The sequence below is a fragment of the Mus pahari genome, unplaced genomic scaffold (assembly GCF_900095145.1).
Source record: "Mus pahari unplaced genomic scaffold, PAHARI_EIJ_v1.1 scaffold_11861_1, whole genome shotgun sequence".
NCBI classification, from domain to species: Eukaryota; Metazoa; Chordata; class Mammalia; order Rodentia; family Muridae; genus Mus; species Mus pahari.
In genome coordinates, this window is record NW_018391919.1 from 1,543 (window position 1) to 8,645 (window position 7,103).

The window sequence follows — 7,103 nt, forward strand, 5'->3', positions numbered from 1 at the left end:
AAGAAGAAGAAGAAGAAGAAGAAGAAGAAGAAGAAGAAGAAGAAGAAGAAGAAGAAGAAGAAGAAGAAGTGAAGCTAAGTAGTACACACAGTGACAGAGAGTGCTAGAAGTCACACAGAAACAGGAAACTCCGTAAAGGACACATTTGTTGGAAATGACATGCCAGGTCTCAAATCAANTCTTTGAGTCCATGGATCTGAGAGTTTAGGAGTCTTGACTGACAGGTCCTGAGCCTTGGGACTCTGCCCTGCTATAGGACTCCAGTCATCTAATAAGCCAGCCACTGTCCCTGTCAAAATAGGAAACACTCACTGTGTTAAATATTCACTAGGAGGTTTCTGTTCTTTTAAGTAACATTTCTAAGACAGGATGACTTTTATTTCTAAGCCTGGCTTTTGGACAGACATCTGGACACAAGATAGAAGATGAAGAGCACCTGAGCCTGAAAAAGTCATTGACTCCAATGATGAGGGTCAGATTACTTTACTGCAGGCACCATGGCTGGGGGTTTGGGCGTGGAGAGGGTTACTTTTCTACAAACAAATGGGACTAGAGCCTAGGACTTGCATCTTTCACCAGAGTTCCTGGAGAGACTGATGGACTAAATTCTGGTATTGAGTGAGTCAGGATATAATGACCATGTAAGGCACTGTCTTTTTAATGGAGACTCTAATCACTTAATGTTTCAAACAGGAGGCATGAAAACCCTTTGACTTGGGTGTAAAACAGTGATGCTCTGAGGGATTGGCTCACCACAATGTAGACACATCACTCCTTTCACCACAGGCACCAGGGCAGCGTGACCTCTGTGGAGAGACTCTCAGAGGAAAGTCATGATAATTGCACCAGATACAGTAAGCATTTCCTGGTATTAACTTTTCTTCACTATTATGTGCCACAGATTGGGCCTAGTTGGCCCCCCTCGATCTGTGGGAATCAGGGGTTCCGGCAGGTGAACATGGAGTCAGCGAGAATGGAAAGACAGACACAGACACGAGAGAGTGTGCTGGGTCTGGATGTAATGTCAAATTGAGCATCAAACTTTTTTTAAAGAAGAAAATAGAGACGTTAGGTGACACATCAGCAAGGTACAAATGAGGTTACCAGATGCTTAATGACTCTAACACAAAACAGAGGAATGCAAACACAAAGACTGGCAGGAACTGGGCAAAAAAACAACTGAGACAAAGTCAGCTCTATTTAAGGTCAGCTATATTTATATTCTTAGAAGCCAGGTGTGAGGTCTTTACACTCCTGGGGTAAGGGCTTTCCCGCCCAAGTCATGGTTCTAATTATGAAGTTCTGCTCTTACTAACCTTCTCATGAATAATGCAATACTCTAAACCACAACCCGATCTACTTCCTAAACCATTGTAAATTCCTGTATATGGGAGCGACATGGCTTTTAATCTAAGTGATAGTGTGTGGGGGGACTTTCTACTAATAAGTAATGTAGTCTGCCATACATAACTATAATAAGAATTCTAAACTTACTTTGCTAAACTTTCCCTGAGATTTCTAACTCTATTTAGTAGATAGTAATGCCTGATTTCTTTCACTATCTCTCTTACAATACTAGAGGCAATTCTGAATGTCATTGAACAGGCAACATTCTTATTGAATTCCAAGTCCAGGGACTACCTAGGGCATTGGTGAAGGCCAGGAAGCAAAGTTCAATTTTGCTTAGGTATTTGGCAAATCATTGCTTGGAGGGACCTATAACAAAACAATACTGAAAGGAAGCACACAGATCCATTCGCAAGGACAAAATTGGAGCATACATGCTATGGATGCCACAGTTCCAGGAGACTAAATTTGCATGAAAGTCTTCACCTCGGGACTGCTTCCAGGTTTCTAAACCTGTCAAGCAAGTCACTACTGGAGTGGATGTAGTAATTATGCATCTTCTTTAAGATAATTTCAATGTGTGGTATAAAGGAATAATACATGTCTTCTCATGTGTGCATTCATGTTTAAGCACAGCATCTGTTCAACAATCCATTATTTCCAAAGTTGAGAAGCTTAACACTGGCAGAAAACAATTATCGAACTATGAGTGGATTTCTCTTCTTATTTCTGGTACTATTCCACTGTTTGTATTTTTTTATTCCATAGTTTATTTACTTATTTTACATTCTGATTGTTAATTCCCCTACCCCTCTCCTCCCAGTCCTTCCTTCTCATCTCCAATCACTCTGAGGCTCCTCCCTTTCTTCTCAGAGAAGAGACTTCCCAAAGGAGGATATTTAATTAAAACAGACATCTGGGTGGATGGAGAGAAGGAGCTAGTGGAAGATGGGGTGAAGAAGGGGAACAAGAGGGATCAGTGGTGGGGAGGAAAGTGGGAGAGAGAGAATACTGGAATTGGTAGGGGACATCTCTGGGACAAGCTAGAAATCTAGGACAATGAAAACTTCTTGGAATCTATGAGGGTGAGCTTAGCAAAGACACCTAGCAATAGGGGATATGGAACATGAACTGGGCACCTCCCATAACCAGGCAAGTCATCTGATGGAAGGATAGGCATACCAACCCAGCCACAAAACCTTCAACTCACAAATTTTCCTGCCTACAATAGGTGTAAGAATAAAGCACAAGCAGAAAGTGAAGGAATGCCCAACCCATGTCTGGCCCAGTGAGTCCCATGCCATGAGACAGAATCCACCCCTGGCACTATTAACAATATTCTACACTTGCCAACAGGAAGCTAGCATAACAGCCATCTGAGTAGCTTCACCAATCAGCCCATTAAAACAAATGCAGAGACCCATATCCACTGAGTTCTCAAAGATGCTTTTGAGATGTTTGGAGCAATTTAGTTACATACTATGTCCAAGTTTCCTGTTACTATTGTGAAGTACCCTGACAACATCAACTTAAAGGACAAAGGTCTTATGTAAGCTCACAATTCTAAGCCATGGTCCAACGCTGCCAAGAGGAAGAGGTAGCAGAAGTTAAGACAGTTTTCACAGCACATTCAGTCAAGAGCAGACAGAAATAACTGCATCTGCACCTACTATACAGCTAATTTTCTCTACTCTTATACAGTGGAGGGGCCATACACAGAATATTGGTACCCAGAGCAGGCTGGCTCTTCCCACATCAATTAATGGAATCCAGACGATCCCAACACAGACACGCACAAAAACCAATCACACCTATGCAATCCCTCACTGAGGCACTAGACTCTGTAACCTGGTGATTGAAGTAAACACCACAGCTCCATGTTTTTCAACTGGAAGCATAGATATCACATTGAGCTATATTCTTAAATTCTTTCTCCCAGAATCTCGTGACTATCTCTTATTGTAAAAAACAGTCCATTTTCAAAGTCCTTAAAGACTTAAAATTTTTCAGCATTTCCAAGTCCTGAGTCTCTTATCTTTGAGGTTGAAAAAGAAGTGTATACTTATCCTTACATTAAAAGAATGCCACCTCTAGGGCTCTTCTGAGAGAAACCAAGCAATGGGTAAAACAATCCAGAAAAAGAGTTGGCCAATAACTCAAACAAGGTACAGGGTCTCCTTCCTTCCCAGGTTTCAGAAGTGGAGGAGCTATACCTGCTTGATTGTGGGCGTCAGTGGATGCCCTCAATGTCCAAGGTTGTACAACAGCTCTGCCCTGACAGGAAAATCCCCACCTCTGCTTACTTCAGAAAAGGAGGCAAAGTTGATTTAATTGATAAACCAGAAAAACATTCATTTTAGGCAGAAACATACCACACAGCATTCTGCCCCAGAAGAGAGGTGATGAACTGTTCATAGCACCAGTTTCTGTGTAGGTCTGGTCCTGAGCAGAGCACTCTAACCTCAGAGACTCGTCAGCGACCTTGCTAAGTGTCAGATACAGATTGAGAAACTTCTCGACCACAGAAAATAGTTTTTGATGAACTTGGTCAGAAGCTACTTAAATACCCCAACAGCCACTCTGACAGTGGTGTCACTACACAGTAAAGTCAGCTACCTAATAGTTAGGCAAAGGCAGTGGTCCATAAGCTAGAGAATTCAACATGAGCACTGACTCTCTAAGGCTGTCATTACTTGATACTTCTACAATTACAGAGAAGATTGCATAGGTATATCAGAAGAAGGAGGAGAAGGGGGGATGAAAAAGAGGAGAGGAGAAGGAGAAGGAGGAAGAAGAAGAGAAAGAAGAGGAGGAAAAGGAAGAGGATGAGGAGGAGGAGGGAAAAAGACCAGAAGCGGAAGCCGAACCCTCAAGCACATGGAAACCAATGCACAGCCAGAGGTATTGAGAGGGGTTATACTGGGCCTGCACAGAACAACCACACAAATCATCTCTATTGTTCTATGTAATTCCAGGGCATTACACAGGCTTCCTGAGGTCCCCCATGGGAAGTAAGTAAGGTGACCTAAGGAGGAGTAGGTGAGGAGATCTGCAGCCAATACTGTTGCATGATCGTCCTTAAAAAGACAACACAAGTCATTTAAGGAACCTAAGCACAACCTGACACTTTCCTAGTCACCATGGGACTCAGTGACTGTGGCACTTTCTGATCACTGTGTTTCACAAACAAAACTGAGATCAGGGAGGGGCTCAGCAGTTGACACCATCTGAATCCTCAGATGCCTTCTGCTCACAGAAATCTTCATTAGCAATTACCCATAAACCAGGACTCTGTTGGCCCTTGAATGCCTAACTCGCACCTCATTTCATGGTCCACAGCCCTGAATGAAATCCAACTGAGAACCAAAGGAAGACAGCCTCAGTCACATCAATCCACTCGCTTCCACAGAGCCACATATCAGCAGTGGGGAGGACGCTCTGGCTGGAGGTTCGCTCCCCACAGCATTCTGAGATGCTTCCAGGGAGCTCTCACTTATCACTGGACAGGGAACACAGTTTAAACTCTGCATCTATGCCTCTAATGGAAAGAAGAAAGGACAAGGTGGTCACAGTGGGAAGCATCCACACTTCAGTCACACATCAGTGGCACACCCTGTGTGGTGCCTGTGAAGATGTCTGTCAAGTTCAAAAACTCACAAGGGGAAAGGTCAACCTAGCTTTTGTCCAAGTGTAGTTTTTCTCCCCACTTAACCTCTGGTCGCATGACAATAATCCCCCCAAAGCTACAAGAAAGAAGACGCATATCATACAGAAAGAATAGCCCCAATGACTTTGAACAGATTTTTCACTCTTATGTCATAAAAACTACAAAATGTCAATGCAAATAATGGAAGAAAAAGACATGCAAGACATCCTGTACACACTGGCAACAAAATTAGTACTGTTAAAATGTCTATAGTTTCCTGTGCTGGTTGGTTTTTGTCAACTTGACACAAACTACAGTTACTTGGAAAGAGGGAATCTCAATTGAGGAATTGACACATTGAAATTGACCTGTAGACTATGGATCATGTTTGTGATTCATGACAGATGCAGGAGGGCCGAGTTCACTGTGCACAGTATCACCTCTGGGCAAATGGTCTTGGGTTATATAAGAAAGCAGGCTGAGCAAGACAGGAAAAGCAAGCAGACCTATGCAGTGCTCCTCCGTGGCCTCTGCTTCAGTTCCTGCCTCCAGAGTTCCTACCCTGCTTGACTTCCTGCCCTGATTTCCCTCCATGATGGACTGCCATCTGAAGGTGAAATAATTCCTATCATCCCTGAGATGCTTTGGTCAGAGTACTTACAACAGCAACGGAAACCTAACTAACTAGGACATCCACACAGAGGTCTACAGACTTAGTGTAATCCCTACTATAATAGAAATGCACAGCCTTCACACAGAAGAAAAATGTCCTAAAGTCCATAAGAAGGCAAAAAGAAATCTACTTAGTCAAGGCAAAAGAACAAAGTTGGGTGTGTCACAAACCTGTTTTCAAACTATACTTCAAGGTTACTGAGATTAAATAGCACAGTAATGGCAAAAACAAAAACAAAAATGGGGGGGGTTGTAGAGGTCTCAGAATCTAAAGGACAGAACAGGAAGTGGAGCCTTTACCCTCAGGCATTAGTATGACTGTCTGGCCCTAAGCACTAGAACTGGAAATGAAGAGAAGCCAAGTATTGAAATACTTAGGCATAATATATACCCTACTTGCTCACAGACTACACTTACATGGACTCTTTTGAATGACAGTGGATTCAAGCAGGTCTGAGATACAAAGGAAAAATGAGAGAGGAGACTACTCTCTCACAGCCCACACTCACTCACATATGTGTTGTTCAGAATAAAAAGAAAAGTCACACTCCACTAAAGACAGGGGATACTCCAAATGGTGGTGGCAAACACCTTGAACCCCAGTACTCAGGAGCAAGAGAGGTAGGCAGATCCCTGTGAGTTTGAGATTGGCCTGGACTACAGAGTGAGTTCTACAACACTCAAGACTACACAGAAAAATGCTATGACAAAAAACAAAAATTAAACAATAATAAGGAAAAGCAATGTATACATGTATCCAGTCCCTAATGGACCAGACTCCAGGTCTCTAACCTACTGAGCTTGCCCAAGGCTATCTTCACTGGAAGACATAAGTCTGCTATCCAGCAGGGCAGCACTTGGAACTGCAGAGATGAGGAATGAAGGTGGGCTGGTCCCAAGGATTGGCCCCTTGCCTACCAGCTCGCCTGAATTGAGGAAGCTAAGGTCGCTTTGGGGACATCGGCAGCCTGTCAATTATTTGCCCTCCCTACTTTTGCTTCTAAAGCTAAAGAAGAAAAGTGACCCACAACTATTTAGTGGAAAAGTGGGGAGCACACCAGCTCTCAGGTAAAGAAAAGTGCATGAAGAGGGCAAACCCAGGCCCTGTAGCACAATGCTCAAGCTTAAGGGCTGTGTCTTGACACCACAGCCAGGTTCTGAGCCCAGGATTTTAACCAGTCCCAACTGCTCCTGCACCTGAGAAGTTCGTCCTCACATTGTCCACTTTCCCCATCCATCTCTCTCCCAACCTAAAGTAATGGTGTGAGGTAGCTGTGCACTTCTGATTTTCTTCCATGGGCCATTTCCCAACACTGCCAGCATTCTTTTCTCTTGGAATGACCCAGGAAAACCATCAAGATCTAACAGACACAAAGCAGGAGAAAGGGTCCATAGTGATCAGCATGCACACCTTGTCCACACTTCTGGAGAGAAATGT

The 7,103-nt window shown here is 43.4% G+C and overlaps 1 protein-coding gene across 1 annotated transcript in view; it reads right to left on the minus strand.

Moving 5' to 3' along the window:
* LOC110314749 (UDP-glucuronosyltransferase 1-9-like) overlaps positions 1-7,103 on the minus strand; it is a 16,422-nt gene that overhangs the window by 1,476 nt on the left and 7,843 nt on the right. The gene's annotated exons all lie outside the window — the stretch shown is intronic.